This window comes from Ambystoma mexicanum, chromosome 11 (assembly GCF_040938575.1).
Source record: "Ambystoma mexicanum isolate Mex_15411 chromosome 11, UKY_AmexF1_1, whole genome shotgun sequence".
Classification (NCBI taxonomy): domain Eukaryota; kingdom Metazoa; phylum Chordata; class Amphibia; order Caudata; family Ambystomatidae; genus Ambystoma; species Ambystoma mexicanum.
Genome location: NC_090934.1, coordinates 1093545089 through 1093569544, shown reverse-complemented (window position 1 = coordinate 1093569544; position 24456 = coordinate 1093545089). Strand labels below are relative to the sequence as shown.

The 24456-nt window shown below is 47.8% G+C and overlaps 1 long non-coding RNA gene across 1 annotated transcript in view; it reads left to right on the top strand.

Moving 5' to 3' along the window:
- LOC138504138 (uncharacterized) overlaps positions 1-15160 on the top strand; it is a 448967-nt gene extending 433807 nt beyond the window's left edge. The window contains exons 3-4 of the long non-coding RNA XR_011279785.1: positions 14831-14928; positions 15051-15160. This is a non-coding gene — a long non-coding RNA (uncharacterized lncRNA). The remainder of the gene's footprint in view (positions 1-14830; positions 14929-15050) is intronic.
- The last annotated feature ends 9296 nt before the right edge of the window (positions 15161-24456 follow it).

The window sequence follows — 24456 nt, the reverse complement described above, 5'->3', positions numbered from 1 at the left end:
GCTGAGGACACCCGCGCGGGCTTATATAAGACCCGTGCCGTACGAAGGAAAACTGTCGTAACTCTCCCATGTCTCACCTGGGATCGCTTCTTGCTCTGTTCCGCGGGAGGATTCCTCTTGTGGACGGATCGGGTCTTGTATAGGCTCGCTTGAGTCTCGTCCGGCTGCAGAGTGCGTTCAGAGTTCTGGGAAGGCCGCTGTTCCAGGATGTCCAGGAAAAAGGTAGCGGTCGCTAGGGATGAGGATTCCGGGAGCAGATTAGAGGGAAGGGGAGAAAGGAAGGAAGAAGGAACCAGGAACTAGGAATAGTGGACTCGGCGAATAGCAAACACACATCAAGTCACTATCTATTGATAGCGTTGAGACACGCGGGGCCGTGGGGGCGTGGCCAATTTATAGAACGTGCCATGTGCGACGTGAAGGCTGGTGCGAGGCAAGTCGCTTGGCACGGCCATGTTGGGAGTAGCAAAGAATACAAGCCCCGGTCGCGTTAAGGACCAGGAAGTCCAGAAGGGGCAAGTTCTATGGGTCATGACAGAAAACTTCAACAAAGAAAGAACACAAACAGGTGAGAAGGGGGGAAACCTGTGACAGATTGAGACGCCAACAAACCGACAGTGATACGGACATGGAGGCGGCTTTGCAAGACCTCATGCGCGGCATGCAGGAGTTAACGACAGAAGTTCAGAATTTAAAGGCCGAGAATGTCGCATTAAAACAGTTAGTCCTATCACGTGATTCCGCAACCAAAGAAAGCGTACTGCTGGGCGGCATTGTGGATAAATATGATGGCTCATCAAGAAACCTTTGCGGATTCCTTGATTCGTGTTTAGTCCACTTTACTTTTAAGCTTATTACTTCTCTACAGACAGAGCAAAGATGGGCTTTATGATTTCCCATCTTTCAAGGAATGCACTAATTTGGGCTACGCCCCTGGTTAATTCTGGAGATGCCCTCCTGAATGACTATGATGGCTTTGTACAAGCCTTAAAGGCCATGTTTGACCGCCCAGAACAGGTCTACAGTGCCCAGGAGCGGCTGCTAGACTTCCAACAAGGTACCCAGGATATGCTGAACTATGTGACACGCTTCAAGCAACTGGCCAAGGACGCAGATTGGTCCCCGGAGGCCTGCTTTACCCTTTTTTCGAAGAGGATTGAATGAGGAAATTAAAGATGAGTTGGCAAGAGTAGCATGCCCAAGTTCCTTCCAGGCTCTTATAGATCTCTCCTTACAGATTGACTTCCGCATCCAGGAAAGGAAGGCAGAAAAGAAGAAGATTAAAATGATTTGCCAAAAAAGCTCCATAGAACCGTCCTCCAAACCCGAGCCATTTCCTGCCCCCTCTACAGACCCAAAACCCATGCAATTGGGCGCCTTCCATGGACCCATATCCCTGCAAGAAAGAATGCAACGGATTCACACTGAGTTGTGTATGTATTGTGCCTCAGACAAACATCTTGTGAGAGAATGTCCCTTGGCTCCCCCACGGCGTCCGGAAAACGCCAGCTCCCGTTCTTAGATGGAGCACAGTTTTGGGAGAGAGATGTTTGCTCTGCATCTATTCCATCCTTGAACTCTCCTGGACAAGGCAATCTAGTGATCTTACAGGCCTTCCTATCGCCTTCCAAGAAAGAAACCTACCCTATTCTGGCATTAGTGGATTGTGGGGCCATGGGGATATTTATAGATCAAGATTGGGTCACTACCCACCACATTCCATATGAAACTCGGGGCATCATGCAGCCTGTAGAAGCTATCGATGGAAGGCCCCTCTCTTCAGGACCCATTACCCTACAAACTAAAGAGATCCAGCTCTCCATAAACCATCATCGAGAGAACATCAGATTTGACATCATAAAGTCTGCCCATTATCCAATGGTATTGGGTATGCCCTGGTTACAGAAACACAACCCATACATCGATTGGGCGGCAGGATCATTGTTTCTTGGATCTGAACATTGTATATCTCACTGTTTATCCATGGATTCCTCGCCATCCCCTCCCGAAGAGGCGCCCACAAGACTGCAAGGCCCATTCACAGTTTCAAATATTATCTAGGTTCCTCGGGCCGATCAGGATTATGCGGATGTGTTCTCAACTGCTATTGTTCAGTCTCTACCCCCTCACAGACCTGAAGACTGTGTTATAGATTCTCAACCTATGGCAGTAATTCCCTTTGGAAGAATGTTCATACTATCTGAGCCAGAGAAAAAGGCCCTCCGAGAATATTTGGATACCAACCTAGAAAATGGCACCATACGACCCTCCAAATCTCCGGCAGGAGCTTTGTTGTTTTTTGTTCCCAAAAAAGATACAAAGGAGTTTAGACCCTGTCTGGATTATCGTGGTTTAAACCAATGTACCCTCAAGGACCGTTATCCGTTACCCTTAATTTCAGACATCCTGGAAGCAGTGAGAGGAGCCATAGCTTTCACGAAATTGTATCTCAGAGGTGCCTATCATCTAATCCGTATAAAGGAAGGAGACGAATGGAAAACAGATTTAGAACACCCTTTGGACATTTTGAATATCTGGTTATGCCCTTCGGACTCGCCAATGCCCCGGCGGTCTTCCAACATTTCATGGACCGAGTGTTCTCAGACATGCTGTTTCTCTTCATCATAGTTTACCTGGATGATATTTTAATATACTCCAAGGACCATCTCAAGCATGAAAAGCATGGTAAGGCAGTCCTACAAAGATTACGTGAACATAAACTCCTGGCTAAACCCGAGAAATGCCTTTTCCATGTCTCTACTGTTCACTATCTAGGATTCGTCCTCAGTCCTGAAGGAATAGGAATGGACCAATCAAAGGTAAAAGCCATACTATCCTGGCTAGTCCCAACCACCCGGAAGCAGATTCAATCCTTCCTGGGGCTTGCCAACTTTTACCAGAAATGTATACCATCCTTCTCGGAGATAGTTCAACCAATCATTACGCTGTTGAAAAAGGATATACCCTTTCTCTGGTCAGCAGCCCAAGATAAGGCCTTCCAACAACTAAAATCGGAGTTTACACAAGCTCCCATCTTGGCTCAACCAGACATCGATCGACCTTTCATAGTGGAGACAGATGCTTCTAACTATGCTATCGGAGCATTTCTCAAGCAGGAACTCGAGGACAGATTAGAAAACCCCATTGCTTATCTATCTCGAACTCTAACTCCCAGCGAGACTCATTATTCTGTCGTAGAAAAGGAACTGTTAGCCATCCGCCAAGCCTTTACAGAATGGCGTCATCTAATTTTGGGGGCAAAACATCCTGTTCAGGTCCGTATGGACCGTCGGAATCTTCAAGTGCTACAATCCCTGGAATGCAGGAATAGTCGTCAAGCCTGCTGGGCCTTCTTCTTCGCACAGTATCAGTTCCAAATACAACATGTTCCTGGGACTCATAATATAATTGCTGATGCCTTGTCCCGACGTCCCGACTATGAAACTCTTGAAGATTGACCCTTCCCAAAATGTTTCCTCACACAATTATTTTTGTAGCCCAAGCAAGTAGCCTCCTGGAAGACATTCAAATTCAAACCCAGTCCTCTGAGATCTGGAAGGAATTTACTGGGAAGAATCGATGGAATCTCAGAACAAAGGATGGGTATCTATTTAAAGACAATGACCTAGTTATTCCTACACAAAAACTGTGACAAAGGATCATGAACCTCTGCCACGATACCCTTCATTCAGGACATCGTGGCATCTTCAATACTCTCCGATTGATACAAAGACAGTTTTGGTAGCCTAAAATGAGAGCCGATGTCCAACGCTACATCCAAACTTGTGCAATCTGCAATCAAAACAAGCATGACAACAAGAAACCGGCGGGACTCCTGCTCCAACCTCCACTACCAACAAGGCCCTGGGAATTCATTGCTACAGATTTTATTGTAGAGTTGCCACCTTCCAGGGGACAGAATATCTTTATTCAAGGTTATTCCTCAAGCTAAGTTCCCTATAAATAACTCGTCGTCCCTGTGAAGAGCTCTTTCCATCCCTACAGTGGGTGTTCTTGACCTAGTCATGCGCTGCTGTAACGCCTACAAGGGTTAGGGGATAGAAAAGGGCTCGCCCTATCCTCTCTCACTACTTTCCTCAAAAGCTAAAAACAAAGTGCACACTAATAATGGAAATCAATGTAAATATTTTTAATGTTATTGTTTCCATTTGGTGTGGCTTATCACACTCTTTAAATAAAAACAACTAATCATATGGCGAATCAATTTTCCATAGATCTCTCAATGTCCTATTCTTCATGCTTAAGACATTAGAGAATGGATAAAAAGACTTAATAGTGCTACAGGCCCATTTTTTTCTTTTTTATATGGATGCTGGGGATTGGTTCGTCAGGCCAAGCCACTTCTGTCTGTCTAACGGTTTCAGCGGATGTGGTCCCACTCTCCGCTTTCTTCAGGACTTCCCTTAAGTGCTTAGTAATGCAGGGAATATTTTAATAAGAAAGACACTCTTGTCAATAGTTGTCTTGTGCTCCTTCATTCACTGTGTGGAGGGTGTCACGATTATGACTCTGGGACTGCAAACTCTTCAGTCTTCTCTTCCCTACAAGGGAATACATGTAAAAGGGCAACTATCAATATTGTGTTCGTCTACAAGCATTGTGTCCTGTTATTTAATGGCCTGAGAAGAGGAAGGCTTACCTCTTCATATGTCAGTCTCTGTGGGCAGCAGATAGTGTTAACAGGCCCCTTTAGAGTGGGCTTATTCAATTTGCACTCCCCCAATCTTCTCATCGGAATAATATCTGTACATAGAGACAAGGAATGGGAGGATGCTTAATTTTGTAGACAATTGAAACCTTTTAAGCATTCAGACACTTCTGACCCTGATCTATAATTAAGGACTTCATTCTACTCACCCCAAATGGCATACTAATTTCGTATAGAGTCAGTTGTTGAGCCCAATCAGTGTATTTCCTGGCAGTGATAAAAAAAACTTAACAATCACCTTCCAGTACCTGTTTTGGAAAAATGTGAATAAATAAATAGTCTGGTTGCAGTGCCGGTATTTAGCAGGCGTACGCGATAGCTTCGACATTGTTTAGGACATGTTCAAACAATGTTCCAAAGAAGTGTCCGTATTCCCCTGCATCTCAAATAGACGTCCTCGTGCAGGTTAAATGATTAGTTGAGTTCATATAATGCATACATCCATCGTTGGTGAGCGGGCAGCGGTAATGCTGTGTACTTTTTCAGGGCAGCCGTAATATTAAACGGGACTCGTCTGTGTCCGTGTGCGGCCAGACGTAGAATATTTAATTAGGCTGGTGCCGAGGGCTAGGCTCAATATAATCTGGCGTCTAGAAAAGGTGACGTGAGCTATGCGTGCGGATGGCAGTGTAGTTGTGAAATGATCCGGGGCAGCCGTGATGTTAAACGGAGCCCGTCTGTTTATATGCAGCCAAACGCTAGGTGCTAAGTTTGGCATATCTAATGTCGAGGCCCGGGCCGAGTGAAGTCTGACCATAGGTGCTACACAACATGATGTATTTCATATGAATCTTACCTCAACGATTTGGAGTCCATCTTAGCAGCCTGTTTCTATTCGGAACAGCGTGTAATGCGCCATCTTGGATGTCCAATGTTTTTATGGGATAGCACGTGGTGCGTGACGACGTTGCTCTGTTAGTCCCTTTTTGATGTTTATGGGGGTACAGGAAATATTGTTGTTAAATGCCTCCTATATGTTGGAAGCCCATTGTGGAAAATATGGGTTCTCTCTATCCAGGGGGCATGACAGTCATTCCGTGTGTGTATTCCGTGATTGTCTATGGATTTACAACCTCAATTCAACCTACGCCGGGTGCAGAGTTTATGCTTTGGATCATAATATATATCGATGTTTGTGATCTAATACGCAATGGAGTGATGGGAGCGTTCCATACTACTGCAAATACTCTCATCCTGGTCACTTAAATTTCTAGACGTGACATTATAGTCTAGGTGTCCATATATTCCACATGTTGGATGTAGCTCGATTCCCACACTTTTTCTTATATAGGACACAAGCGATGACGTCGCTCTGATATTCCCTTACAGGTGTATGTGGTGGTTCGAGATGCATTATTGTTGAGCGCCTCCTATATATAAGAAGCCCATTTATTTAGATACTGGGTTCTCTCTGCCCAGGGAACATGACGCTCATTCCATATGTGTATTCCGTGGTTGTCAATGGGTTTACATCCTCAATACAGCATGGGCATAGCTTATGCTTTTGTTCATACTATGTACCAATGTTGGTGATCTAATATACAAATGCAGTGGTGCATACTCTCCATAATGCTGCAAATACATTCATCCCAGTCGCTTTAGATTCTAAATGTGACATTGTAGTATGAGTGTGTGTATATTACGCGTGTCAGATATAACTCATTTCCCATACTCGTTTGTAAGACCGCAAGGGTCTGCCAGCATATTTCTTCATTTAGTCCGTTTCAGTGACTGCACAGTCTAAAGATCCATTGTTGTTCCCGTCTAAGTAGTATGGCTCCAGTGTTCCCTCCACGTTTGGGTACTACTACTTTTTCAAGGATGGTCCAACTCATGTCATTCTCTGAATGTTTTTTGAGCATGTAGTGTTCGACCAGTGGAGCTGTAAGTCTCTTGCGTCTGTGTTCGCAGATTCTTATTCTTATTGGTCGTGTGGTCATACCCACATATTTTTTGGCACACGGGCATTGAATTAGATATACTACGTGTGTAGTATTACAGTTTGTGAAGGTTCTTTGCTCCCATGGCATGTTCCATCCTATATGAATAGACGTAGATCGTTTTGTGAATGGGCATACTGAGCAGCCCTCACAGGGTGCATGTCCTGTTGCTTTCGTGTGTTGCCAGAGGCAAGATTGATTATCATTTATTGGTAATTCCTTGTACGTGTGTACAAGGCTGTCTCTTATGTTTCTCCTTCTTTTTACTGCAAATAGAGGGGTACTGAGCTTGGTTTCTCTAATGTTAAGTAGATACCAATGTCTCATGATTTCCTTTTCAATCCTGTTCACCACTGGTGAATGACTGAAGACAGCTGTGATTTGATTCTCATCTCTGGTTTTCTTAGGATGTTGAGCAAGGGTGATCTCTCTGGGTATATTGGCCCTCATTACGACCCTTGCGGAAATCGAAAAACGATGGCGGAAATGCAATACCGCCATCGAATAGCGCTCGGTGCGATTATGACCCGTCACCGCAAAGTACGATGCCATTAGCGACACCGCAGTGAACGCCAACGCAAACTGTACCAAGTACGCGCGCGCGCGCCATGCCAAACCGCAATTACCACCATGGCGCAACGGTACGCGAATTCTGACCCCAGCGGACATGCACCTAACGCCATCAAGCACGGCGGAAAGTACCATTCCGCCATGGTGAGAAGTACGGCATCGCGTACCAACCGTAAACGGCCCTACTGAGTGCCTGTACACCGCTCCCTGGCCACATTGTACAACTCCCCGTAGGTGCAATGAAGCCACACAATGCAGCCAGTGAAATGTACAAGTCATCCATGCCTGCCAACGAACAAATGAATCTCAAGAGGGGCCAATGGAAGCTGCAGGGCACAGATGGCACGAATACAGAAGCCACACAAATGGACATGACCTCAGTCTCCCTCCAAGAAACGCACGCAAACACAGGCACCTGTGACCAGCCATATTCTGATAATCACATCATACCACCAATCCAACTGGCTGACCGGCATCTGTTACACAAAAGCCATTCCCCCGCCCCTGAGCATCACATCACCAAAACAGTCACATTGGCAGCCCACATCCCTGACCTCACTGGGCTTCGTAGACAAACGCGCCCAGCACAGTACCACGCAACTATACTCCGAAGCTGGAACCCAATGCAGATCTCCTCACAATACATCGCTCCCCAAATAGGAATATGACACATCACCTGCAAAGAAGAACGCTACACGGTTCATATCAGAATAGGAATTTAATGCACAACAAATTCACCAAGCCAATACAGCCATCAGGCCATGAACTCCAAAATACATTTCACCATTGTGGCCTGCATCCGCAAGAAATGACCAGCTACTACTTGTGTGACGCCCTGTACCCTCATGGCACACAGGGGCTACATTCTCGTACGAAAAGGCAACATGGAAGCGCCTCGAACCGCAGGGCCGTCCCAATAGGGAGGCACTAGTCCAGCTGAAAGGCCGAAATGTTGCTCCTAGCCACTAGTACTGCGTAAGGGCATGTGGCCCATTGGCGATCGTCCCATAAGATCGTAATGCTGCTCCACTGATTAACACGAAGCAGCAGGTGTCGGGAGTAAAATCCATCTGCAGGAGTGGCATACAGATGGCAGTGGCAAAAGGGGAGGAGATACCTGTCACCCAAACGAAATGAAAAAGAATAGAATGGCCATCAGAACTACATTTGAATAACTCACTTCAATGATCACACCAAATCCACAGCCATATGCATGCTAGCCCACTCCAAAGGATCATCACCAACCAAACACCACTAGCGAATCATAACTATCTATATCGAGGTGAAAACACTATCACAAATGCCTGCTTCCATACTCACATGACATGTGAAACTTCCATTGAGTCTGTGCGTAATGCAGCCTGCAAAATCCACTGTTCCCCCAGCCCGTAATTCCAGTGTTGTGAAGCAACATGTAATTGGGAACGTCCGGCCTTATCGCCCACTTCGCTATTGCGCATCCCATACTATTCATATCAATCATTGCATCCTCGCCATGGCCCCTGTCCCAAGGACATTGAACAATAGAACGTTATATTCGCAGTCAGACCTGTGGGCATCTCCTCGCCGCTAGCTGAAAACCGAAAGCGCCGTCCTTCGAATTCCTCATTTGCAACATTACGTCGAAAAGGCATCTGTGGCCGCTTGAAATCACAAATTAATCCATCTAGTGCGGCTGTGTGTGAAAATGGCAACTGCCTTCACTCACAAATGGGACGCCGCGCCCGTCGGTGAACCTCGGTGCAGTGTTGCATGAGGGTCCACCGTTAATCGACTACTACATTCCACTGACCCTTCACAAGTTTGTTCCCGACAGCGAATATAGTATGTGAAACAATGGGAGCATAGCAGAATTAACATATGAAGCGATATCTCACAGCCATCGGGATGAAATACATGATTGTAATAGCAAGATGCCATGCGTCGATTTGCAGCGTTGTGTGCGGGACGTGCTCGCCCAAAGGGGATTGCAGCTTGCACAGGTGGAATGAATCACCACAGGTGGAGGCTATACAGCTTGGAAACACATAAATTGCACACCCAACCCCCTCCCACAACCACACCCACTCCAAAATGCTGCCGGCAGGACTTGCGATGTTGGCCCTGGGGGACCTGATAGCACTGCAAGTACTCCAACTTCAAGAATAAGACGAACACCAACTACTACAACAACCGGCCGCACAGAGGAGACGCAGGAGGAGGAGGAGGGCAAGGCAGGGCCAGCAAGGCCCACCAGCACAGCCACTACCACCACGCAGGCAGGCCGCAATCCCACGCCTCCGAGCACATCCGTTCAACCTCACTGATGAGCAGATCCACACCCTCTACCGTTTGGACCGGGACACCATAACCGCCATTGTGGACATGACACACGCTGACCTTGTCAGCATGATAGATAGCCCAACCGCCATCCCACCCCTACTGAAGGTGGTGTCTGTACTCCACTTCCTGGCCACAGGCACCTACCAGCACACAGTCGGACAGTTGCATGGCATATCACAGCCACTGTTCTCACGGACACTATTGCAAGTGCTCGATGCCCTCCTGAAGCACGCAGACGACTACATCTCTCTACCACGCTCGGACCAGGAAATTACCAACACAAAAGTGGGATTCCATGCACTTGCCGGCATACCGGGTTGCATTGGTGCCATCGACTGCACCCATGTGGAATTGGTTGTCCCACATGCCATGGAGGCCCAGTACCGCAACCGAAAACAATATAATTCTCTTAATGTACAAATGGTGTGTGACTAAAACGGGATCATGACACATTGTTGTGCCCGATTTCCTGGATCAACCCATGATTCCATGGTCTTACGGAACTCTACAATACCACGCTACATGGAGCGACATGCAGGGAACAGATCCTGGCTACTCGGTGAGTCTCATTTCATGCATGATAATGTGGGGTATGTGATGCGGCAATGACCTGCCAGGAAGGGGGGGGGGGGTGCTTACGTAGCAATGTCATTCCTCAAACATCCTTTATTGTCCACATACAGGTGATGCCGGGTATCCACTGAAGAGATGGCTCCTTACACCACTCCGGAACCCACAGGACCAGCATGAGGAGGACTACAACCATGCCCACTCACGTACCCGTGTAGTCATAGAACAGGCATTCGGCCTACTGAAGGCTCGTTTCCGCTGCCTCAGCAGGTCTGGCGGGGCACTCCTGTACCGCCATGAGAAGGTTGCTAAAATGGTCATGGCATGTGTCATGCTACACAACATGTGCATACGTAGAAATGTGCCCATGCCCCCTGACGCAGAACTGCAAGCACCAGAATATGGTCATGATGTGGGTGGGGATGTGGCAGAACCTGAAGGAGTCCGCGAGGCACAGGAGGGCCGTGAAATTCGTCAGATTATCATAGATTCATGCTTCTAGCACTCACGCCTGGTGGTTGATACATGGACACGGGAGTTGTGGCACTGTGTGTGTCTGGAACATGCACAATATGGACTGTACGCCTATGATGGCCTCGTACACAAAGATCAATGTCCACACATCTCATTGGATGATTGTGAAATGTTTATAGCATATGTGAAATTGTGTTACACACCCCATCGACCCGCCACCCAAGTAAGCCCAACACACCCCCTCCACCCTCCTACCTCCCCCCCGAACACCAGTGTCCAAGGATGCTCATTGTCAGTGGGCAGACGCTATTGCAAGCCCCCTCTCCGGGTATCAGGGGCACCCCTGCCTGTGGAGCGCAGGTTCCTCCCAGATCTACGTTGGGGGCTGCCCTGGACGGAACTTGCAACGGATGATGTCTCTGCCTGCTCACGTCCATGCATGTCCCTAAGGGTTTGTGAGAGCTCAGTGAGCACACGGCGCACAGCGGCAAGTTCAGCACATACGTCTTTGGACGTCGCATGCAGTTCCCCCCTCAGGCTCTCGGTGCTTCTCTCCATTTGTACTCTCAGGCTCTCGGTGCTCCTCTCCATTTGTTCTCTCAGGCTCTCGGTGCTTCTCTCCATTTCTGCCCTTAGTGTCTCTGTACATGTTTCTATGGCTGCCTTGGTACCCCCACATTCATCAGCATGCTCCTTGAGGAGCGTGGCCAGTTGCTGCTGTTGCTCGATCACCTGGTCGAGGGACTGTTGCCTCTGCTGGGCCATGGCCATTTGCGGTGGTGTCACAGAGGGGCTGATCACCTCATGTTGCCTTGACACAGGGCTTGTGGGGGATGGCCAGTCGTCGTCTTGTGAGTGCCCCTGCGTGGTATCCTCATGTTGTACGGGATGAAACAAACAGGGGGATTGAGACAGGTCATGGATGGATCGTACATCGACATCACCGTTTTCTGTGTCGGAGCATGCTGCCATTAATGCAGTGTCACCTATGGTGCTGCTGCCACCAGAAGCAGTGCCTTCTGTGGCATCCATTGGGGGGGCCTGTGGTGGTGGTGGTGTTGTGGCCATGCTGGCTGCTGGGGTGCCTGTTGGAGTCCCCTCCTGTGTGCTGCCACTTGATTTGTGCTGCAGCCGTGTCTTGATGCGTGCAGCTGAGGTGGAGGGTCTTTGGCCGTTGGTCTTGGCCCTCTTTGCAGGTGTGCTGGTAGGGGTGTCCTGGAGCTCGTCGTTTGAATCGGACCCTGTGGTGGAGTAAAGGAGGGCGAGCGTTATTAATGGGTCTGTGGAAATTGGAATGGCAATGTATCACATGCATTGGGGTGGTACCTGAGGGTGATTTGGGTCAGGGCCTTGGAGGTAGTTTCATTTTTGTGTGGATTGAGGGTGCAGTTGTATTGCAGCCTGCAGTTAGGGGGTGCCTGCTGCACGTGTAGAGGGTGTATTTAGGAATTTTAATTATTTATTTATTTAATTTGACTTTTAATGTCCGCTATCAGGCCAATGTAAGTGGACGTTCTCCTGGACATGTGTTTCTGTTGCACTATGTGGACACATGGTACTTCACATGATTGGACATTGTGGTTTTAGCATAGTTTTATTTGGGCCACCTACCTGATTCTTCGGATGTCTGCACTCCTTTCTCCATCCCTCCGACTCCCTGTATGGTCTCCATTCCAATGGTGGAGGCACAGATTTCTTCCCAGGGGGTCAGCTTGATGGGTGATTCCGATCCTCCCCCGGTAGCTGTGGCAATGTTTCGGTTGGCAGAAAGTATGCTACGGACACGGATCCGCAGGTCGTCCCATCGCTTTCTGCATTGCTGTGGGTTGCGGGGTGCGGTCCCCACCGCACTTACCCGCTGTGCCACCAGGGCCCATATGGCCTTCTTGTTCGCAAGTGCCGTCCTGGTCATTTGCGTCGAGAAGACGACGGCAGCATTCTCCTGGAGGGTCTCTGTGAGCACCGTGAGTTCCTCACGTGAGAAGTGGACCTGCCGCTTGCGGTCGCACGCTTTTTTCGCTACTTTTCCCATTGTTTTGGTTTCACTAGGGTGGATGTCGGGTTGGGATGTCTCTCAGGGTTGTATTTTTAATGGTTGTGTGAATGTTCTGCTTTTATAGGTGTACGGCGTGCTGTTTCCCGTTCCGGGACCATGTTTTTGCTTCCGTTTCCGTATATTTACGGTCACCGTATTTTCCGATTGCCGCTCTTTGCGGTGACCGCTATGTCCGGTGGCGGTATTGCACCTAGGTCGCCGTACGACGGCGGTGAGGGGCGTTTTGGGGACATTTCCGCCATCGCAGACTTTGCACTTCCGCCATGGCGTGGTGCTCGTGCCCGATGGGTCGGAATGAGCCGCACTTTGCTCCGTCGTGCAATGGCGGAAACGCTATTTACGCTATGGCGGTCCGGTCGGTTGATTTCCGCAAGGGTCCTAATGAGGGCCATTGTGTGCTCTTTTCCTCACATGTCGTATTGTCCTTGCAGGGTAGTTCCTTTCTCTTAAACTGTGACTCAATTTATCTGCCTGTATATCAAATTCCTGCCTGGTTGTACAATTACGTCTGAATCTTAAAAACTGGCCAAATGGTAGGTTTTCGCGTAGAGTCCTTTGATGGAAACTGGTGAAGTCAAGTAACAAATTCCTATCTGTAGCTTTCTGAAAAACTGTGGTTTCAACCCTATTTCCCTGTCTGGTCAGTTTCAGATCCAGAAAAGTTGCAGTGTCCTTACTGTATTCTGAGGTGAATTTTAGGTATGGATTAAGTCCATTCAGCCAATTGAGGAATTCTTGTAGAGTTGTTTCAGTACCTGCAAAGAACATAAGGACATCATCTATGTACCGTCGCCAGCTCAAGATATTCTGTGCATATGGATTCAGTTGGTCATATATGTACAGTTCTTCAAAGTCGGCGACATATAGGTTAGCTAGCGATGGTGCAAAAGTTGCCCCATTGCTGTTCCTGTGGTTTGTTCAAAATACCGTTGATCAACCATAAAGTAGTTTTTGGTTAGTGCATAATGAAATTGATGGGTATTTCAATGGGCGGTTGGATAGCTCTTAGTATTTTCTCGACAAATATCAGCGTTTCACGTTGTGGTTTTTTTTAATACAGTGACTCGATGTCCATCGTCACTATAAAGATTTCCTCACTTGGTAAAATGAGTGATTCAAGATGGAGAAGGACAGCTGTTGTGTCTTTTGTATAGGATTGCATAACTACAACCTGATCTCTGAGGAAAAAATCTACAAATTGTGACAGGGGTTCTAAAATTGATCCTATTCCTGAGACAATGGGTCTTCCTGGTATTGGTGTAGTGCCCTTATGTATTTTGGGTAAAGCATAGAACGCAGGGCATCTAGGAAATTCAGGACAAAGGAACTCTGCTTCTTTAGTGCTAATATGGCCTTCTGCGATCGCTTCCTCAATTATAGGGTCAATCAGATTCTTAAGGGTGCTATTCGGGTCCAAACCAAGCTGTCTGTAGGTGTTTCTATCCTCCACCAAGGTGTTGACCATATTGTTATAATCATTTGTCCCCATCACCACAATGGCACCGCCCTTATCTGCAGATTTAATTATAATTTCAGAGTGGTTCTGTAGATGTTTTAATGCTTTCTGTTCAATTTTGCTCAAGTTGTAAAATGGTATGTGATTCTCTGATTCAATTTCTTCAATTTTCTTCAAGATGGCTTTTTCGAACGTGATGGACTCAGGTGTGATTGCATGGGGACTAGGGTAGAATTTAGATTTATTGCGCAAGCCGGTGGTGTCCTGTGTGAGTGTGGCGGTATTGTTCGCAAAGAATTGTTTGAGGCAAACTTTTCTCATGAGTTGCGTAAGTTTTATTCTGGCCTGAAATGGATCATGTTTCGTGGTGGGAACAAATGATAGTCCTTTTGTAATACCCCAAGTTCTTCAGGGGAAAGTGTGATGTTAGAAAGGTTTACCACTAAAGATTCTTTCATCATTGCGTGGTTTAGATTGAAAAAGTACACAGCATTACTGCGGCCCACTCACCAACGATGGCTGTATGCATGATATGAACTCGACTAATTATTTAACCTGCACGAGCACGTCTATTTGAGATGCAGGTGAATACGGACACTTCTTTGGAACATTGTTTGAACATGTCCTGAACGATGTCAAAGCTATCGTGTACGCCTGCTAAATACCGGCACTACGACCAGACTATTTATTTATTCACATTTTTTCCAAAACAGGTACTGGAAGGTGATTGTTACGTTTTTTATCACTGGCCAGGAAATACACCGATTGGGCTCAACAACTGACCCTATATGAAATTAGAATGCCATTTGGGGTGAGTAGAATGAAGTCCTTAATTATAGATCAGCTGCAGAAGTGTCTGAATGCCTAAAAGGTTTCAATGTTTCAGTTGTCTACAAAATTAAGCATCCTCCCATTCCTTGTCTCTATGTTCAGATATTATTCCGATGAGAAGATTGAGGGGAGTGCAAATTGAATAAGCCCACTCTAAAGGGGCCTGTTAGCACTATCTGCTGCCCACAGAGACTGACATATGAAGAGGTAAGCCTTCCTTTTCTCACACCATTAAATAACAGGACACAATGCTTGTAGACAAACACAATATTGATAGTTGCCCCTTTACATGTATTCCCTTGTAGGGAAGAGAAGACTGAAGAGTGTGCAGTCACAGAGTCATAATCGTGACGCCCTCCACACAGTGAATGAAGGAGCACAAGACAACTATTGACAAGAGTTTCTTTCTTATTAAAATATTCCCTGCATTACTAAGCACTTAAGGGAAGTCCTGAAGAAAGTGGAGAGTGGGACCACATCCGCTGAAACCGGTAGACAGACAGAAGTGGCTTGGCCTGACGAACCAGTACCCAGCACCCATATAAAAAAGAATAAAATGGGCCTGTAGCACTATTAAGTCTTTTTATCCATTCTCTAATGTCTTAAGCATGATGAATAGGACATTGAGACATTTATGGAAAATTGATTCGCCACATGTTAAGGTGAGCATCACGAGCGTGCAGCGTACCTGTTGGTTTCGTTGAAGACCTTGAAGTTGCAGCCAGACTGACTGTTGTTTCCAGATGAGCGTATGACACGGGGTACCAGCCTTTCCTCCACCCAAAATGGGTACTGGGTAGAAGATGGACCGACTCCCAACGTCACGGTTCACTCTCACCTAATTTTCTAGATGTCGGGACAGGCACTGGCAGGAGAGGCGTAAGTACTGTAGTTCTTCACTTGAAGATGATTACCAGGAGAAGTAGTGTTGGAGAAGCAAGTTCATGAAGTAAATGAACAGATTCGAAGAGAGACTGGTGATCCAATACGGGCGAGGAGATAGCTGATGCAGGCTGGCGGGCGCGGAAATGGTTGGTGCCCGCAGTAGGCAAGGGGATGGTTGATGCAGGCAACAAGCGAGCAGATGACTGATGCAGGCAGCAGGCGAGAGGATGGTTGGTGCAGGCAACAGGCGAGGAGATGACTGATGCAGGCAGCAGGTGAGAAGAAGGCAGACCAGACTGAGGTACCCCACTAGGGTCCAGGAGGTATTAGTACTGCACAGAGGAAGTAAGGCAGGCAGGAGGATATGGAACTAATCCAGGCAATAGGAACTGGCCACAGACAGGAAGGGGAACCACAGACGGGACCAAGAAACAGACCAAGGGAAGCCAACCCAGGAACAGAAGAACCAACTGGCAGGGAGACAGGCAGGCCGAGAGGAAGACCTCCAGGAGAAAAGGAGAAAATCAGGAAGGGACTGAAGGAGCAAGGCAGTGAACTGGTGAACAGGAGCAGGGTCACAGGACCAGGAACAGGACAAGACTCGGCGCACCGAGTGGAGCGAGCAACACGATCCGGAACAAACCGCGTTGAGACGCGGCTTGTTCCTGATCAACGCTCCTCTTTATGGGCTGCCAGCACCCGAGAGGCTTGAGACGCAAGCCGTCTCGTTGCCGGGCGCTGGTGGCCCCGAAACGAGGCTTGGAAGGCAAGCCTTCAAGGTGTCAAGGACCCAGTCTACTGCGCAATGCGCGGAAACGCAAACGCGTTCGTCTGTGATTGCGCAGAGGCATGTCAACACGGACCCTAGGCACCCTCCTGGCGGCAGATCCCCAGACGCGAAAGCGTGGGTAGATCCGCCAGGAGGGAGCAAGGGGAACAGGAACAGAAAACCTTGGTCTCCCGGTAAGTGGCGTGACACTATGACCCCTCCCAGAAAGACCCGGGGCCCCAGGTTTCCAAGGGAACCAACGATAGAACTCCCGAACAAGGCGGGGAGCGTGCACATGCTGGCAGGGTTCCCAAGTACGATCACAAGCCGGGTACCCCTTCCAATCTACTAAAAAGTGAAGCACCCCCCTACGAAAGCGAGAATCACAGATTTCCTGAACCTTGAATTCGGGAACACCCTGTACCAGAACTGAAGCCGGACGGGGAAAAGAACGACCATAATCGTCGTTGACATAAGGCTTCAAAAGGGAAACGTGGAAAACTGGATGCACACGCCAAGAAGGGGTAATTGAAGGCGAAAAGCCACAGATGACAAGCGCTTGGTTATCCCAAAAGGACTAAAATAACGAGGAGCCAATTTAACCGGCAAATTACGAATTGGCAGGTTCTTGGAGGACAACCAAACCCTGTCACCCACCTGAAAATCGGGTTCCACAGTCCTCCTCCTGTCGGCCTGTATATTCATACGCTCCCGTGCCTCAGTCAAGGTCTTTCGTGCCAGTTCATGTTGCCTCTGTATCGTTGTTATTAATTCATCAGCATAGGGAACAGCACTAGGAAGCACAGGATGAAAAGGCATCAGCTTTGGGTGTAGACCTGCAGAACAGTAAAATGGACTAAATCCCATGGAGGCGTGAACAGAATTGTTGTAGGAGACTTCCGTAAAAGGTCCAGACAAGCCTTCCAGCTTGACTGGGTAGCGTTGGCATAGCAACGAAGATAATCTTCCAAAGTCTGATTAGTTCTCTCAGTGAGGCCGTTGGTTTGTGGGTGATAACCAGAGCTCAATGCCCTACGAATGCCGAGATGGCCACACACTTTGCTCCAAAAAGAAGAGAGGAGCTGAGACCCTCGATCCGAAATGACCTTTTCCGGTAATCCATGTACTTATACTTCGTGCAAGAAAGCAAAAGCCATCTGAGAAGCAATGGGTATCTTGGTAAACGGAATGAAATGGGCGTACTTTGTGTTATGCTCACCTGGCTCCCACAGGGGCGTCGGTCAGACGCGGACAGCTGCGGTCTCCACCCACGTGATGCGTAGTACAGCGATGACTGACTGGATCTGCCCTCCTAATCTTGTCTGCTTAACCCGTAGAAATATTCTCCTGCAAGTGGAGAGATGGATTTAGCCACTTGTGGATTCAAGTGATAGCCCCCTCACAGTCCTCCCCAACTAATCACCTCCGAAATGCCCTCACAGCAATCTCACCTTATATTCTTGGAAGATGAGCTCTCCATCCTGCGTGGATTTGCAGGGGCGCGTCGATTCCAGTTACTTCACTGGTTTGAAGGCTTGGGAGAGTTCCGGAAAGTATTGACTCTGAGGTTCCTGGTGAGGACCAGTAAGTATTAAGTTCATAGAGTTCAACATGTCCGATGTTCACTCTTGTTTCCCCCCTTCCTTTCTTGTCTTGCAGCTGGCTCGTGAAAAGATGCTCTTGTGGCAGCTGGTGGCGCTCAGGTAAGAGTCTGTATTACCCGGCGCTGTCCAGTAAATGTTGCACGTGGAAAACGTGTTGTTTTGTCTCTCTTTACAGATGCGGCACGTGAAAATATGGAGAGTCACAAAAGGATGCCTCCGGTGTTAAATCGGGTAAGTCTATGGTGGTAAGAATTATATTTGTTGGTTCCCTCGGCTCACCTTGTGGTTTTCTTTTGTCTCCTAGGCGCCGAAGTTCGGCGAAGAAATGATGGAGGCAGCGCCGACCCGAAGGATGCTGTGAAGACTGGTGAGTATGGCGCGGCGCTGCAGCTGGAGGTGCGGCGCATGCAGAAATGATGTTCTTTACAGGTCCGGAGACGAGATGGATCCAGAATCAGGTGTGGAATAGAAATAAGTTCGTTTTCTAACCTTGTCCCTTTCTTTCCTCTTTGTTTTAGGAGCTCCGGATTCGAGGCGGGCGTGGCAGAAGACTGGATGCAGGCTGCAGGCACGGTGAGCGTTATGCTGCTGGATGCAGAATAACGCGAATCGTGTGTTGCTGGTCGGGCGTGGTTTAAATAGCCTCAAAAGTAGTCCGAGGTAAGAAGTCCCTAGAACCACACCCGAGTAAAAAATAGTCCCTGTAGAAAAATAGTCCCTTTCAGGCTTCATGTTGGATTGGAGTCATTTGCAGCATGGTCTGCCTGAGGTAAGTAATGACTATGAGCCTGGCGCCATAGGCGCCACGACTGATTTCTAATATGAGCCTGGCACATAAGGCGCCAGGACTTAACCCAGATAGCCCCTAGAGGCTGCTGAGGATTTACTAAATGTCTAGATGCCTGCTCCCGGGGCTGATGGGCTTGGTCCGGATGCCTGGGGGTAGGCATCATGACACTTTGTGAAACAATCCACTACAACCATTATGCAGGTATATCCGTCAGAGGGAGGCAGGTCCACAATGAAATTGGTGGCGATGGTGTGCCAAGGATAGGGTGCCAATTCCGTAGGCAAAAGCAATCCCAAAGGCTGTCTCCTGGGAGCCTTGGCCTGGGCGCAAACTGGACAACTCTCCACATACGTCTTGACCTCCCTAGCCCAACCAGGCCACCAAAACTGTCTGGATACTAGTTCTTGCGTAGCTCTAATTCCTAGATGCCCCCCCGACAGGTGAATCATGGAATCCCTGCAATATACCGTCGCAAATGGGTCCTCCTGGAATGTATTGTCTTTTCTGAAAGAACAGGAGACCCTCGCGTTCAGTCACAGATCTCCGCTGAAGTAGACCTGTCCGTTCTGGATCCGTTCTGGTCTCATTAGAAATAGACTGCAAATGGGGGGATAATGTCAACAAGAAATGGTTGGGTGAAATCAAAGGCCGTTTCAGACCGGGATCTCCTGCCTCCTTTTCTAAGGATCGAGACAGGGCGTCTGCTTTCAGGTTAGAGGCACTTGGGACGTACGTAATGTGAAACTCATATGGAGAGAAAAAGAAGGCCCACTGGGCCTGGCGAGGCGTACGACATTGCAAAGAGCGTAGGTACTGCAAATTTCGATGGTCAGTACGTACCTCCACAGAAAAACGACCCCCAAGTAAATGATGCCTCCATTCTTCAAATGCAGTCTTTATGGCCAACAGTTCCCTTTCGATGACCGCATAATTTCTTTCACTAGGAGTTAGTTTACGTGAGAAGTAGGCCACTGGATGTTCGATGGATGTCTCGAGATCCTTTTGTAGAGGGACGGCCCCTACAGCGAAATCCGACGCATCTGCCTCCACGATGAAAGGTAACTCGTCTTGCGGATGACGCAGGATAGGAGCGGTGCTGAAGGCCGTCTTAAGGGAATTGAAAGCCTGAGAGGCACGAGAATCCCATTTATATGCAATCTTGCTACTAGTCAACCTTGTGAGTGGCGCTGAAACATGAGAAAAGTGTGGAATAAAACGCCTATAGAAATTTGCAAATCCCAAGAAGCGCTGTAAAGACTTTATGTCATGAGGCTGTTTCCATTCTTGGATTGCCTGAACCTTCCTGGGATCCATCTGTATGCCAGTATTGTTGATCACATATCCTAAAGATTCCATACAAGGTTGATGAAAGGAACATTTCTCAACTTTGGCAAACAATTGGTTCAGTGACAAGCGACGAAGAACCTCACGTACGTGTCTTATATGTTCCTCTAGGGAACAGGAAAAAATCAAGATGTCGTCCAAATAAACCCAGACCGAAATGCCCATCAGATCACTGAAGATGCTATCCATAAACCGTTGGAAAACAGCTGGGGCATTGCACAAGTCAAAGGGCATAACCCTATACTCATAATGTCCAAAGGGCATCTTGAATGTTGTTTTCCATTCGTCCCCATTCTTTATTCGAACCAGATGATAGGCTCGTCGTAAATCGAGCTTGGTGAAAATCCGGGCGGTATGTAGAGTCTCCAGGATACTGCGAATCAACGGCAATGGATATCGATCCTTTATGGTAATATCGTTCAATTGCCGCTAATCAACACAAGATCGTAGAGTCCCTTCTTTCTTTTTAACAAAAGACAAAGGGAATCCTGCGGGTGACTATGAAGGCACAATGTATCCCTTCCTTAAACATTCAGACAAATAGTCCTGCAACACTTGTCTCTCGACCTGGGTTAGGGCATACAATTTCCCATGAGGAATCTCAAAGCCTGGCATCAAATCTATGGCACAATCAAAAGAACGATGAGGTGGCAGAGGTAAATCCCCAGGCTCAGAGAATACATGTTCAAAGTCAGCATATGCTTGTGGAATGTGAGATATGGAGCAAAGACCAGATACCTTGCAAAGGGATTCCAAAGAAGTTGAAGTAACTTGGGTAGAGACTGGCAAATTGGAATTGTGGGAACAAAAGGCGGAGGAAAAAGACAAAGTTTGAGCCTCCCAATTGATGAATGGATTGTGACGTTGAAGCCAAGGTAATCCCAAGACCACTTTATACGTAGGAGACTTGATCACATCCAAGGCAATGCTCTCTTTGTGTTTAGCAATCCGAAGTGACAATCCCACTGTGTGCAAACGGACGGGTCCGAAAGACAAAGTAGTCCCATCAATGACCTCTACCGGCAAAGCTGTGTGTCTGGAACGAAGCGGTATCTTGTTGATGGTAGCAAATGCTTCGTCGATGTAATTACCTGAAGCTCCACTATCCAACAACCCGTAGTCTTCTAGAAGCTTGTCAGACAATTGTAACTGAATCTTCAAGGTCATTAAGATGGCTGGTTGCATGGGGTAGAGCACAGAACAAGAGGTGGAAAGGTCTGAAAAAGAAGATGGACCTGTTGTTGCCCTTCCTTTCCACAACGGGTCTTCTAGTTTTCCGTCTTCTTCTTTTGAGGATGTAAAGGACATGTACCCAGAAAATGCCCAGCAGCCCCACAATATAGGCGCAGATGCAAAGTTCTCCTTCTTTTCTTCTCCTCTTCCGATAAAGGACCCCTCATGGCTCCTAATTGCATAGGCTCAGTTCCATGATCTGTGGAACCAAACGATCCGGTAGGAGCACTGGTCATTCTAGGGCTGAACCGTTCCAATCGACGTCTTTCTGCCATTCGTTCTGCTAGTCGTTGATCAATCCGAAGCACCTGTTCAATAAGACGCTGAAGGGTCTCTGGCTCGGGAATATGCAACAGCTCATCCTTATACTCCACTCTCAGGCCCCGGCGAAACAAAGTTTTCTGGGTCATTTCTGGCCATTGCTAGTCGGTTGCCAATTGGTGGAAACGACGTATGTATGATATTATATCAGCGTTTCCCTGTTTTCTGTCCATCAACTGGTTCTGTGCTGCAGAGGCCAAGTTGGGCGTTTGAAAGACCTCCAGGAAAGCCTTCTCAAAGGCTACAAAATCATTCAATATGAGACTATTTGTAGCCACCAAAGGTGTTGCACAGGCAAGGGCATTTCCTGTTAAATTACCCAAGATGTATCCAATCTTGGCCTTGTCGTTATTGAAATGAGTTGATCTAAAAAGGAAATGAATGCGACAGTGATTGCAGAATTCCGCCACTCGCCGTGGATCCCCATCACACTTAATTGGAGTGGTATGGGCTAATGTACCCTCGGCTTGAGAGGCACTCATAGCACCCTGCGTTACCATTTGGCGTAATGCTTGGTTCTCCTGGTGTAACGCAGTCATTTCTGCTCTGATGGCTCGTAACTCATTTTGGGCTCGTAACTCATTTCCTAATTCTTGATCACCCTCCATCTCCAAGTCAGAAGGAAGGCGTCTCAATCTGTTAAGGTGAGTATCACAAGCATGCAGCATACCTGTTGGTTTGGTTGAAGACCTTGAAGTTGCAGCCAGACTGACTGTTGTTTCCAGATGAGCGTATGACACGGGGTACCAGCCTTTCCTCCACCAAAATTGGTACTGGTTGGAAGATGGACTGACTCCCAACATCACAGTTCGCTCTCTCCTAATTTTCTAGACGTCGGGACAGTGCAAGCACTGGCAGGAGAGGCGTAAGTACTGTAGTTCTCCACTTGAAGATGATCACCAGGAGAAGTAGTGTTGGAGAAGCAAGTCCATGAAGTAAATGAACAGGTGTGAAGAGAGACTGGTGATCCAATACGGGCGAGGAGATAGCTGATGCAGGCTGGCGGGCGCGGAAATGGTTGGTGCTGGCAGTAGGCAAGGGGATGGTTGATGCAGGCAACAAGCGAGGAGATGACTGATGCAGGCAGCAGGCGAGAGGATGGAGGATATGGAACTAATCTAGGCAATAGGAACTGGCCACAGACAGGAAGGGGAACCACAGACTGGACCAAGAAACAAACCAAGGGAAGCCAACCCAGGAACAGAAGAACCAACTGACAGGGAGGCAGGCAGGCCGAGAGGAAGACCTCCAGGAGAAAAGGAGAAGACCAGGAAGGGACTGAAGGGGCAAGGCAGTGAACTGGTGAACAGGAGCAGGGTCACAGGACCGGGAACAGGACAAGACTCGGAGGACCGAGCGGAGCGAGCAACACGATCCGGAACAAACCGCGTTGAGACGCGGCTTGTTCCTGATCAACGCTCCTCTTTATGGGCCGCCAGCACCCAAGAGGCTTGAGATGCAAGCCGTCTCGTTGCCGGGCGCTGGCGGGCCCGAAACGAGGCTTGGAAGGCAAGCCTTCAAGGTGTCAAGGGCCCAGTCCACTGCGCATGCTCCGAAACGCAAATGCGTTCGTCCGTGCATGCGCAGAGGCATGTCAACACGGACCCTAGGCACCCTCCGGGCGGCGGATCCCCAGACTCAAAAGCGTGGGTAGATCCGCCAGGAGAGAGCAAGGGGAACAGGAACAGAAAACCCCGGTCTCCCGGTAAGTGGCATGACACCATATGATTAGTTGTTTTTATTTAAAGATTGTGATAAGCCACACCAAATGGAAACAATAACATTAAAAATATTTACATTGATTTCCATTACTAGTGTGCACTTTGTTTTTAACTTTTGAGGAAAGTAGTGAGAGAGGATAGGGCGAGCCCTTTTCCATCCCCTAACCCTTGTAGGCGTTACAGCAGCGCATGACTAGGGCAAGAACACCCACTGTAGGGATAGAAAGTGCTCTTTACAGGGCCAACAAGTTATTTATAGGGAACTTAGCTTGAGGAATAACCTTGAATAAAGATATTATGTCTTTTTTGTGTTATAAAAGTTTGGGTGGAGACAGGATCGCTAACCCAGTGACTTTAATTGTGATTAACTATTCTTCTAGCGGCTAACCACCGCAAGTCAGTGTATCATTCAATAACACTTTAAAAGGTAAATCAAGGTGGAAGGGACTACAATAGACATTGTCTATAAGCATATACTGCGTAATATTAATTGTACACACCAGCCTGTGGAAATGGCAGAGGCCACATATTTAGCGTATGCGGAGGAACTAGTGGAGGGAATTTTAGCAAATCCCTCCATTTTAGGAGTTGATCAGCAGACAGCTTTACAACAAAAAGGTGACGAATTGAACGAATTGGAAATCCTAAGGAAAAAACTGATTAGAACCGAGTTCTTAGGTCTTAGGTCACATATAGCACCCAACGGACTGATCATTAGGATCGAACCACAAATATTTATTGACCAGGTACAGTTCAGAAAAGACTGGAGTTTTATTGCCAACAAATGTACCCGGGATTGGCTGACCCTCATCATTAACACTGCAAAATCAGTCTCAGAAAA